The 13,944-nt window shown below is 35.7% G+C and overlaps 1 protein-coding gene across 5 annotated transcripts in view; it reads left to right on the top strand.

The window, feature by feature from the left end:
- The window catches only part of LOC123874806, a 237,826-nt gene that overhangs the window by 112,811 nt on the left and 111,071 nt on the right, over positions 1 to 13,944 (top strand). For all 5 annotated transcript variants that reach the window (XM_045920315.1, XM_045920313.1, XM_045920314.1 and 2 more), the window contains one exon: positions 13,145 to 13,178. The gene's annotated coding sequence lies outside the window, so the exon portion shown is untranslated. The remainder of the gene's footprint in view (positions 1 to 13,144; positions 13,179 to 13,944) is intronic.

The raw sequence follows: 13,944 nt of genomic DNA, 5'->3' as shown, positions 1-13,944 counted from the left end.
TAAAGTATGTGTTTCATAAATTTTATTTCGGAGGTCAAATTTTTCATAAGTAGGTAATCGCATGGAGGGCTACCGACAAAGGACGCTGAAAACAACAGGAACGACTGTACTCTATCCACGGAGAGAATTTAGTATAGGGCTCTCTTTATTACGAAACCCCACACAAATGATAAAGACAAAAAATGCAGTGGACGTTGACCATTTTGAGTTACCCATAACAAACAGAACTATGTTTTCAAAATATATTTTTGAATAATTTTTGAAAACATTTTCGAATTGAATTAAGATTTTTTTTTGTTTGAAATCCTGTTTGTGATTGGTTGGCCACTGAAAATGGTTAATTCTTACTGAGTTTTTGTCATTTGTATGGAATTAGGTAGCCGAGAGAGCCCTTTACTAACTTCTCTCAATAGATTAAAGAGAGTAATATAGCATTATACTAGAACCACTAGAACTTCATGTAACTGGCAATATTATGACCATGTTCAAACTGGTAGAACCTGGTTAGGTTCATGGAACATATTGTGTCTACTTACTCTGTTCAGAAACAAATAAGTATCTTGTGTAAATACTATCTTGTACAATAAATATGCGAAACTTTATTAGAAACAGCTAAGCATATCCTTGAAGATAATGTGTTTTGCTGTTCGTCGATTGAACAACGTGTGAAGTAACCAACAGGCTCCCATAGGGACATTGGTATACGCCCTATTCGTATTTCGTACTAATATATTATAAATTTCAAAAATCTTAGCTTAAAAGTATATTCGCAAGTAAAATGGCAGCTGTACAATGCAATTTAAAATGCAAGCTTTTCGATATTGCATTAATATAAAGATGACGAATTTACAATATAAGTTAGAATTATAATTTTGGCTCTTTTATTCTTACTACCTTGTAACCGAGATGGAATAATATCATGTACAATATTATTTAGTTCTAAATAATTTTTCAGGGACAGTTTCTTTAAACTCTTTCAAATTCTGACTTAACTAAGCGTTGTTGTAATATGCACACACGCATTTCAAAATATTTTAATAAAATTCAAATACGTGCACCTATCTGTAATTAATGAATTATTGTGGATTTTGTTGAATTTAGCAACTAGAAAGAATGAAAAACTGTTTATTTGGCAACCAGGCAAAAATTAATACGACTACGCTTTCTTCCAGCTTTTCACCAATATTAAACATTGCAAAATCCGCAAGAGAAATATGTCGTACCAATTGTTTTCGGGCCGTAGAAGCACTAAATATAAATTATGTCGCTGAGCGGGGAACAGCCCGAGACAGAGGATGCCGTAAGATTACATCGGGGCTTACGCACATAAATTACTGACCATTGTTGCTCAGTTTCACCATAGTACCATGGTATTGTTAATTTCGTGATAGATATTGATTGTGCGGACAATGGATAGAGTGGAAATGGCCATTGGAGTATGATTTAGACATTGATAGCAAATTGCAATATTAATGTACGTGCCTATGAGTATAGCTTGAGTTAGACTATGGAGAAGCAAACCTCACAAATCGGGCGTCAAAAAGCGCTGCCGGTTAGTTAGTGTCATAGGTATTTGCCTGGATTGCAAAGTGTAATGAGAATAGGCATGTATGAAAGAGTTAAATAACGATGGAGTTTACTTTTTTACCCCCGACCCAAAAAAGGAGTGTTATAAGTTTGACGTGTGTATCTGTCTGTGATTTTGAAAATGAACCGATTTTAAGGTTGAGCTGATTTTGCGAAACATAGCTGCTCTAGGCGTATAACAACTCTGTGCCTATAACGTAATGCCGTCGAATTTGCACATTCAGCTGAATAGGTTTCTATTAGTGCTCTCCTAAATATTATGTATTACATAGGTATTGAGCAGTGTTTCAATATTAGCTATACGTACAAAATAAATACAGACGTGTTAGGTTACAATTACACTAATTGGTCCATTTGAATAAGGGGTAATAATAGCAGTGAAGGAAAACATTGTGAGGAAGCCTACATTTTAAAAGATGTAGTTTTAGGTAGGTAATTAAATATCACTTGATAAATAGATAGAACACTTTATTGCACACAAAAACACATGTAAAAGAACACAACACAGAAAGAAGAAAACAGAAAAAACAATTGTGTGCAAAGGCGGCCTTATTGCTTGGAGCAATCTCTACCAGCAACCTTTAACTTGCTTTAACAGTGGAGGAAAACATCGTGAGGTGAACACGATTATTTGTTGACGTATTATTATTATGGTAGGTACGGGAGGGAACTTTAGGCCATAGGCCACCAAGCTGGCCCAGTGCTGGTTGGCAGACTTCACACACCTTTGAGGTCATTATAGAAAACTATCAGGCATGCAGATTTCCTCACGATATTTTCCTTCACCGTTAAAGCAAGTGATATTAATTGCTTAAAACGTACATGACTCTGAAAAGTTGAAGCTGCGTACTCGGGATTGAACCCCCAACTTCCCGAATAGCAGGTGGACGTCTTAACAGGCTCTCTCCGTCACTTACTCCATACAATCGTAGTTCCAATTTCATTTGAATATTAAGCAACCAAAGTCCATGAAATGCAGACATATTTTAGAAACTAATATCTGTGCCTGTGGTGTTTTGGATTTTTCTAAAAATATGTAGTTTTAAAGTTACAGGGGCTCAAAAATTTGTATGTAAATTTTTAAGACCGCGTAACTTTGAAACGGAATACTTTAACAGAAATCTCGAAAATCACAGGCATAGATTTTAGTTTCTAGAATGGCTCTGGGGCCTACCTGGTCCAAAAGTTGTCCATCGCCATTCAGCGGGGCAATGCTGCCAGCTTGATGGGCACTTTTGGTCCAGGGGCAACCAGGGGTGGTCTTTTTGACGACTATAATTAATAGGAATATTAATTATTATTTATTATTGGTTATTTATTTACCTAGATTAATTATATTATTATATATATCTTTACTATTTATTTCCTTGTTTCTAGAATATGTCTGCAAAATTTCATGGACTTTGGTTGCTTAATATTCAAATGAAATTGGAACTACGTTTCTATGGAGCGAGTGACGGAGAGACCCTTCTTAACCACTGAGCTACCATGGTATTCTAAAGTTCTAAAATACAACGCATCCCTCCCATACCTACCATGATAATAATATGTCAACAGATAATACATCGTGTTCACCCCATAAAACATCTCTATCGGCAACATCTAGGTACATTTTGAATTGTGGTATGCAAATATTATCTCGTTTCGCCGTTAATTCGCATATAATTCGGCTAAAAACAAGTATGTTGCAGTAATTGTAAAATCACTTGCTGCAATTTGCATCGAATAATAAACACGGCCGTGCTCCGAAATTATACGCATTGTAAATGCTTTATTTGTTATTGGATAATAAATTGCTTAATCTGTTGAGCCTTGGGCAAACAGAACGCGCGGTGGCAACGGCGCGTCTAAAAACTAAAATTCAAGAGATTGATTAACACTGCTCACAAGTAGCTAACGCCCTCTGCTGTGGGATGTGCTTCGCTTCACATAGTTCCTTGTATCGTACAAATCGTGTATAGGCATCAAAGTTATATCAATGAACCTATTTTAATTTAGTTTTTTTTTGTTTGAAAGGTGGCTTGATCGAAAGTGTTTTTAGCTATAATCAAAGAAAATCGGTTCAGCCATTTGAAAGTTATCAGCTCTTTTCTAGTTTTCTTATAGAGGTTCTTGTGTCGATGGTTTTTTTAAATTTTGATTTATCATTTAATTATAACAAAATCAATCATATGTAAAAGTAAATAAGCTGAGTTAAAGTAATCCTTTCTTAGCGGATGTCTACGTCATAATAGGTATCTGCATGTCAAATTGCGGCCTGATCAATCGAGCAGTTTGAGCCGTGCGTTGATAGATCAGTCAGTCAGTCAGTTACTCAGCTTTTCCTTTTGTACAGGTATATATACAGACAAACCCAACACGCATTCAGATGGCTTACTAACATCGCGCGAGTATACCGCCGCATTTCATATCTGCCCAGGTCTTTATGCCTTTATCTGCTGTAATCATACATGCATTAAATACATGGTTCAGCGGACTACAATGCCGGCATTACAGATGCTTTTAGCAGATTTATCTAGGGCTCATGTAATATTTTGTCAATATTTTTTGTTCAATGTTATTAACAGGGCTCTCTCCGTCACTCGTTTCATACAATCAAGTCCATGAAATTTTGCAGACATATTCTAGAAAATAATATCTGTGTCTGTGGTGTTTTAGATTTTTCTATAAATATGTAGTTTTAAAATTACAGGGGCTCAAAGATTTGTATGAAAATTTTTAAGACCGCGTAACTTTGAAACCGAATATTTTATCTGGCATGCGTTGCAATGCGTCATTGTATGATCGACTTGTGCACCCCATATTGTATGTTGATGGTGCTATGTTAGTAGTGTTTGCGTTAGTTTCAATAACAACTGTACAAAGTCTCAACTCAATCGGATGAATGGTATATGATAGCGTACGGGACAAAATAAAATTTTGGACTACACCTTATAGAAAGTAATGAAAAAATATGACTATCAATTAATGCGCTTATCCAGATTCCAGACCAACCTTTCGTAAAGTTATTATTTAAGAGACACATCCAAAATGTATTAATTAGTCGCATAGTCAACAATTTATCATCCACTCTGTCATTACTATGCAACATTACTGTAACAAGTTAGAAAGCCATACAAAGCCAACTGAAATGTTACACTCGCGAACGTTGAACGTAAATCATTAATGACAACATTTCCCGCGCAACAACCTATTATTATGACAATTTACATTCTAAACACGGTATTTGGGCTAGATGAAAATTTCATGCCAAATCTACATTTCAAATCGGTGATGTTCGTTCGAATTTGACCTTTCAATGTACTCGTTACATGAATTTATGTAATGACTAGCTGATGCCCGCGACTTTACGTTTTTCAAAATTCCGCGGGACCTCTTTGATTTTCTGGGATAAATAGTAGCCTATGTGTTAATCCAGGGCATAATCTATCACTGTTCTAAATTTCAGCCAAATCCGTCCAGTAGTTTTTGCGTGATTAAGTAACAAACATCCAAACATCCACACTTCCACATTTTATAATATTAAGTAGAATTAGGATTAGGATTTATCGCACGAAGTGTGTTAAGAAATATTATGTTGATTTAGTACAAAGTAATTTATGTAAACTATAAATAAGACAATATTGTAATTTGTCTGGTGGGCCTTCCACGCTTACAACCGTAGCTAGTTACCACCCTAAAGGTCAAGCCGTGTCACCAAGCGATTTAGCGTACCGGAACGTTGCCGTGTAGAAACTGATAAGGGTACCTATGGGTTTAATAAAACTGAAAGCTGTGGTAGCTTAGTGGTTAGGACGACCGCCTCCTGGTCGGAGGTCGGGGGTTCGATTCTGGGCAGGCACCTCTAACTTTTCGAAGTTAAGTGCATTTTAAGTAATTAAAATATCACTTGCTTTAACGGTGAAGGAAAACATCGTGAGAAAACCTGCCTTAGAGTTCTCCATAATGTTCTCAAAGGTGTGTGAAGTCTGCCAATCCGCACTTGGCCAGCTTGGTAGACTAGTGGCCTAAAACCACTCTGAAAGGGACCCGTGCTCTGTAGTGAACCGGCGAGTTAATCATGATAAAAATTATTTTATATAAGAAGCTAACAAGATTACCAGTTTGAATCGTGCTGGTTACTTTAGGAACGGATCTATTCAAGTAATTTCCTGTCTCTAGAACCGTAGCGTTATAAAAATAAATCCAAAGAAATAAAACCATCTTCAACACTATTAAATTTAAACAAAGCCCTCAAAACCTCGACAAATAAAACCAAAGAATATAAGACCACTATAAAATTCCTTCAGAACTCGGCTCTCGTCTTTAAAGTCGTTATAATTCAAAAGAATAACAAAGTGTCCCGACAAAAGAGACATTCGTACGTCAAATATTTGAATTTGGAATGTGGGTCACCCAGCCTGCTACTGCCAAATAACTACTATACTTATATTTTATTCTCAGTTCCACATTTTTTTAACCCCCGACCCAAAAAGAGGGGTGTTATAAGTCTGACGTGTGTATCTGTGTATCTATCTGTGGCATCGGAGCTCCTAAACTAATGAACCGATTTTAAATTAGTTTTTTGTTTGAAAGGTGGCTTGATCGAGAGTTCTTAGCTATAATCTAAGAAAATCGGTTCAGCCGTTTGAAAGTTATCAGCTCTTTTCTAGTTACTGTAACCTACACTTGTCGGGGGTGTTATAAATTTTTTATTTGCACTTGTTTTCTTTCTGCGATTACATTTTATTTTATCATTCCTAATATAGTTTTCTTTATTGTTTTAAGCGTACTCATCTATTTCACCTTTTTGCCAAACATCACTAAACTCAGTAGATACTATTTTCAAATTTTTAACCATCTGTTAACTCTTCTTTCCTTAAAACATACTTTTAATGATTTTATTGTTGTCTACCTATTCCATATTTCTCCTGTATCAGATTAAATGCTGTCCTTCCTTTATACATCCTGCCAGCGGTACACGGGTCCTATTTTAATCAGCTGCTTTTATTAACACCTTGAGCAGTTTAATATAAGCCCCGATACTCTGCCTCCAACATCACCTTGGTATCGAGATCCAGCGAGGCTTCGTTTGAGATGCAAATTCTGTGAGACGTATTAGTTTGCTTTATTGGTTCCCTGTATAGCTAAGTACAGTCCTTAAATAGTTAAAGCGATGAATATTACAGTACTGTTAAGAGGGGTCTCTCCGTCACTCGCTTCATACAAACGTAGTTCCAATTTTAAGCAACCGAAGTCCATGAAATTTTGCAGACATATTCTAGAAACTAATATCTATGTCTGTGGTTTTCCAGATTTCTGATAAAATATTCGGTTTCAAAGTTATGCGGTCTTAAAAATTTACATACAAATCTTTGAGCCCCTGTAATTTTAAAACTACATATTTTTAGAAAATCTAAAACACCACAGACACAGATATTAGTTTCTAGAATATGTCTGCAAAATTTCATGGACTTTGGTTGCTTAATATTCAAATGAAATTGGAACTACGATTGTATGAAGCGAGTGACGGAGAGAGCCCTGTTAAGGTTAGCAGAGTGAGAGAATATGAAAATTTCATGTCGATATAAGTTTGTAACTTTGCGTTAAGTTAAAGTTGACTTTCCGTACGAGTTAAAGTGGTCGTATGCTGTAGGTTTTAGTTAGGTAAGTAACATAAAGGAAATATTATGTAAATCTTTTCTCAATTTCCTTAGCTCGGAAGAGTTGGATGGAAGTACTTTCTTTAAATCTTTTCATTGAGATATTATGATGCAAGTCGTAACGTATAAATATGGAAGAGATTAATTATTATGCTTCGCAGCTTCTTTCTTTGCGATTTGGTTTACATATTGTAGAACGCGTCCCACGCATCAGCCTACCAAGGATTTTTAGATCTTTTTTGACTTTGAAATTGGCAACACTGCCTACCCGCATCCAATGCCCCACTAGCGCCCTCCCACCACAGCTCGGACCACTTCACAGCCGTTTCGCGTCGAAAGAAGCTGCTCGCATAATTACAATCGAACTTCACTTGGTAAGTTCGTTTGATTTTTAAATAATGGCAATGGCAAAACCAATAATATAATTTGAGTATACTCAATCGATTATGATCATCATTTATGAGTTATTTTTAGTGACATTGATGAGTTAACGATAGACTCCCTTTTTAAACGCTTAGTCTCCCTGGTGCAGTGGTATGCTTATCTGAGTTTGATTCCCGGCAGGTGTAATTTTGAACTTATGAATTTAAATCATATCAGTAGAGGCTTTGGCCGTGGGTAGTTACCACTCTATCGCCAAATACGTGCCACGTAGGATAAGGGTTGATAAAACTGCCACACTCTTGACAAGTTAGCCGGCTTCCACTTAAGACTGCATCATCACTTACCAGCAGATGAGATCGCAGTCAAGAGTCATCGAGTAAAAAAAAATACAGAAAAAATGGATTTAGCAGTAGCAGTACGACCAGGATCCTTAAAACCTTGAATTAGTAATCCTAATAATAAGGAAAATGATCATGAATTTTTTGAATGTGCCTGTTTTGCTCTAATTGACATTTTCCCGTATCTAATATTTTATTTTTAGTTTATCTATGGACTACCTGTAGAGATAAACTAACTAACTGTAGAGATAAAGTCGATTACCCGAATTTTCATCTAATTTAACCCGACAGCACCTATTTGAACTAACACCAAACCGTTACTCATGTTACATTGAACTCCATATCACTCTACCAACGTAATTCATCAGGACGTGATAACACTGTTGTGACGTCGGAGTATTGTGTTACCCACATTACCTACTCGTTGCTAAGTTTACTGCGCACTAATTACTAAGTGAATTCATTAATATTATGGTAGGTACAATGTTACTTCCAAATCATCATTATTATCATTGGTCACAGGTCTCTTTTAGGGACTTCTAAGACGCCACGGTTTTGCGCCGCGCCCGAATCCAGTAACCATCAAAGAAAGCAAAAGATTACATTACATATTTTGTAAAGAATAATTTAAGAAAAGAAAAAATAACTTAGATAATACAACAAAAAAAGATATTTAGAAAACTTTATGAAAGTAGTGCATAATCTAAAAATTATTTAGGTCACAAATATAAATATTTCATGTTTCTCAATCCTGTTTAATTAAAATAAATGTTTTGACTCAAATGCTTCCTTATTACAACAATTAAAAAACTTCAAAAAAGATGCGACAGGAATAAAATACGGCCGCAGTATTTTTATCCAATTAAAAGATCATTAATATAATTATGATAATAATAAAAATAACAGACCGCCTTATTAACTATTCACGAAATGCTTTAACAGGGCTCTCTCCGTCACTTACTCCATACAATCGTAGTCCCAATTTCATTTGAATATTAAGCAACCAAAGTCCATGAAATTTTGCAGACATAATCTAGAAACTAATATCTGTGCCTGTGGTGTTTTAGATTTTTCTAAAAATGTGCAGTGTTAAAATTACAGGGGCTCAAAGATTTGTATGTGAAATTTTAAGACCGCGTAACTTTGAAACCGAATATTTTAACAGAAATCTGTAAAACCACAGGCATAGTTATTAGTTTTTAGAATATGTCTGCAAAATTTCATGGACTTCGGTTGCTTAATATTCAAACGAAATTGGAACTACGTTTGTATGGAGCGAGAGACGGAGAGACCCCGCTTAAAAGAAAAACAATATTCATTAAAATAGCCAAAGAGCCGGCCCTATTAACAATTACGCACCGGAAACTTGGCTGGCTGGTAAGGCGATAATAATCTATGTTTTTTAATTATACCAATAGGCCCCGCCCGGTGTGGTAATTTATATGAAAACGTCCAATCATATTACCGTTCGCTGACGTAGAGTGTCACTCTGGTATGAGAATATTAATCACGTTGTAGTTAGAGCGTTTCCATAACATACGACACGGAATTCGAACGATCGGACCGAATGGTCTCGTTACAGAACTTGATCTATTTAAAAAATGTTACCTAATCAGTGTGTTTTTTTTTAAATAAATGTCAAAAACAGAACTTGTCTGTAAACCAAAAATATTAATTCCATAGATTAATGAAATCAATTCGAGTAGGTATAATTAATATGTTGAACTAACTTATTAGATACTGCTTTATCGAAACTACAGGGGATTGCAGGATGGAGTTTTAAGTCTGTAAGTTACAAAAATTTTTTAAAATTATGCACATTTTCATTTTCCATCACGCGCAACATTACACAATTTATTTTTATGATTAGGTATTAAATTCAGTACTAATTGTGTTTTATTTTATGCAATTCGCTAGTATCGCATCGTTCATGATGGATGGTTCAAGATATCGAATCGTAAAGTGAAAATGCTCTTCAGTATTTAAATATAGAATCGAGCGGCTATAACTTTTTTTGTTATTTTTTGGAGACCATAGACAAAATTTTAAACATGATTCGATGTGACGTATTGAAGAAATGATTGCGGGTAAATCGGATCATACCGAATCGACCGCGATCGGTGTTTAGAATAATGATCTGTATAATGAAGTTAAGTGAAGTGGATATGAATGTTTATTTACTTGTGTCCCGAATATGTTATTAGGTAATCTGATATGAGTATTGAATTTATTTAGCTAACTAGTCGTCTAGTCTGGGCTTATCAAAATACCTGGTATTTATTGATTCAACGAAGCTACTGTGATAGTAACTAGTTTTTGAGAACTGGAACTGTTTTTTTTTATTTATTTTTTAAATTTCACGCATAACTATTTAGGGCGAGGTCAGTATTATAACACTTTGGGACGGCTCTCAATTTTTTCAAACTATGTGCCATGCCCATTGCCACTTCAGCTTCACAATCCGTTGAACTGTGTAAATTACTCTTGTTCTCCTACAGATCTCCTCATTTATTCACGTAGAGAAACTCCAAGCTCACTCCTTCGCCCGCTAAGTAAATCTCTTTGATAACCTCACACCAGAACACCCAACGTTGGAAAACCTCCCACTAGGTGGACAGATGACAACAAACGAGTCGTAGGAAGCCGCTGGATTCAGGCGGCGCAAGACCATGGGATTTAGAAGTCTCTACAAGAGACATATTATGTCCAGCTGTGGACATCCATAGGTTGAGAATGATGATGATGAAGTGCTGGGTTTTTTGGTACCTTTTGCATCACATGCCACTAGTATAATAAAGGCGAAATTTTGTGTGTATGTATGTGTATAGGTTTATTACTCTTTCACGCAAAAATTACTGAACGGATTTGGCTGAAATTCAGAATGGAGATAGGTTATGCCCTGGACTAACACATAGGCTACGAGTTCCTGTAGGATTTTGAAAAACCTAAATTCACGCGGACGAAGTCGCGGATGTCAGCTAGTAAATTATTAGATATGATTCGCACAGCTGGTCCGAAGAGTCTTGTGGTCTAAGTATCATATTAGATATAGGTATAAATATGCTACTTAAAACTTTATATTCTACTTAAAAAATCATCTTTTACAGTATATAATTTTCAGCTGCTCAAGCGGATGCCTTCTCACAAATTACGATACAAAATAACACATTCCCTCGCCGACACGACTGGCCATGGGGAGATTCGAAATTAACCATAATTGCTTAATTCAGAACCTGTGTTTGCTCAAACTGCCGCATAAGGTTCTAGGAGTGAAAGGGAAGGCTATATGGATGGTATGGACGATGATAGAGAAAGATTGTCTTTATAGGATGAGAGATATCGATATAAAATACCTGTGAAAAGAATACGGGACCGGTTAGTTGGCATATAGAGAGTAAGAAAATATATTGAAAATATACATATTTCAATCAAACTCAAAACATTATTATTAAAAAAAAACATTTTACAAATAAGTAAGTATAAAGGTACGTACTTTTTAAACTCAAACGCAATATTATGTTTAAAATTGGTTAGCCAACTTAAAATAATTAATTCTATAAGGGTTCCAATTAAGGCACCTTGGCTTTTCTCTATTTGATTATGGTTCGAATCATTGATTAAATGATTTGAAATATTTTTCTTAGTGAGAAGAGTTAGGTGGTAATCTATCAAAGAAAAAATTGGTATTGCGAGATTTTAATATTACTGCACAAAAATCATAGTATATGCACAGGCATAATGCACAACTGAGTAGGTTCCTGTGGTAGTGCGGGAGCGGAGCGATGCGGAGTGCGGTGCGGGAGGGTTGTAATGACGTGACGCGAAAGCTCAGTGATTCGTCGACTTGCACAACTGTCACCCCTTCCGCACAGTAGCGTAACAGCTGACTTAGTTATGCGCTATACCTATAGCAAAAATAACTGTACCCGGCAGGAAATATTGTACATCGAACTTTAGAAAGAGACAACGCTTTCGTAAAGCTTTGTTGCTGTCGTTGAGACCGACATAACGTCACATACGTACAGTACAACCAAATTAATAATGCGCATAGAAATCTTCGTCACTGTTCGGCAACGGTCGTATGATACATATGATATTGACTCCTATTTGTTTATAACAAGGTGCAAAATTCGTCGTATTCCCAGAAACACCCGAATCATTGAATCGTAAGAGCCCTAAACAATGCACTTGCATTTTGCACCTTGTTATAAACAAATAGGAGTCAATATCATGTGTATCATACGACCGTTGCCGAACAGTGACGAAGATTTCTATGCGAATTATTAATTTGGTTGTACTGTACGTATATGAGTGACAGAGATGTCGGCCTACAAAGCCGAAATCTTTTTCTAAAGTTCGACGTCCAATATTTCCTGATGGGTACTACAAGTATTCTAACAATAGAATATCTTACGGCCGTCTCTTACACTAAAAGAAATTGAGCGGTGCGCTTGCGTCTTCCAGGTAGAAGAAATAACGTGCGAAGGGATTGAAATTGGGATTAGAGACCGCGTTTTTAGAGCGATCCGTAATGACGTCCATGATGAAAAAAGCTCAGTCATTTGAAAGAACAAAACCGTTTTTAAATTCTACACGCTTTCGAGTGTGAACATAAAAATAATGGGTTTTCTTGAATTAAGAAATTACACTCGTAAACTGAAATTTCACCGGCAAAGCGGTACCCAAGCGATCGATGCGTTAAATCTCATAACCCTATACAAATTATAAATCACAAACTAATTGAAGCGAAGCCACGATTGGCTATACCCACGTATTTAGTCGATTACCTCTACTAAATACGTGAGTATAACAACCTATATAATGAAGCTGATAGAACTGAATAGTATGTGTTGTTCAAATCCCACATTGTAGTAAATACTTACGGTCGAATCGGCTCCTAGATTTCAGAAATCCGTCGTCACCGGCAGCCGTTTGGCTGGAACTTGAAATCGTTGCATTTTAGACATCTGTAGTGGTTTAACCTAATTCTTGGTTGTAATTTTATGGCGAAACAATAAAAAGATTTATTTATTTATTTAAAAAAGATTTATTTATAGATACCTAGTGCCTACCTACCCACTCTTATCATTAGAAGAGAAAAGGGCAAACGAACATAAAAAAACCTTACCTGTGACCTTATATTCTACTTTTTTTAATAAAACGTGGTATTAAAATATTTTTTATTGTTTTCAGATGTCATCGTGACCCGTATGAAGTCGTTAAAAAGGTTCGTAAAATATATGGTTTTATGTCCCAGTATAAAACTGATTGAAATAAAAATACAGAGTAAAGATAAGAGTAATTGATTTGAGATGAACAGATTTTAAGTTCATACCTTACGCGGAATTACATTACGAAATTAGTTTCACGACATTGATTTCATTATCAATTGCACGAAAATATGGCCTTCCTAAGTACAAGTTCTTGGAGCATAAAGATGAAAACTAAAACCCAACTGCGATCGTCTTAGTAAATGCTGAAATATTATAGTGAAATTGTTTTTCTGTCGCTTGTTATATTTTAATGTTGTAGTACATTTATATTTATGAACTCAAAATCTCCTCTTTCATTTGACACCCCACTCGATACAATAGCAAAAAAAATTTGGAGACCCCCACTTTTTTCATGTAATATACCGTTAGGTCAATTTTTTCGTATAAAATGTAGCCTATGTCACCCGAACCTTTACAACGAAACAATTGACACGTCATTCATCAAAATCGACCCAGTAGTTTAGGCTCTATGGTGGAACACACAGAATCTGGATACAAACGTACACACACACATACATACATACATAGACTGCTAAAATCATAACTCTTCCTTTTGGCTTTGCAGCAGTCGGGTAAAAAGCTGCATACCCGAATGATTATTGCGCGCACCTTTGAGTCACCGGTAAATATTAAAGTCAATTTTATGGGCCAGCGAAAATCGTAAAACCATGTTTTAAAGTACATATTTTACTTCAACGTCTAAGTTATAAATTTTAGATG

The sequence above is a fragment of the Maniola jurtina genome, chromosome 19 (genome assembly GCF_905333055.1).
Source record: "Maniola jurtina chromosome 19, ilManJurt1.1, whole genome shotgun sequence".
Taxonomy (NCBI): Eukaryota; Metazoa; Arthropoda; class Insecta; order Lepidoptera; family Nymphalidae; genus Maniola; species Maniola jurtina.
The sequence above is the reverse complement of the archived record's forward strand: the minus strand, read 5'-3'. Positions and strand labels throughout refer to the sequence as shown.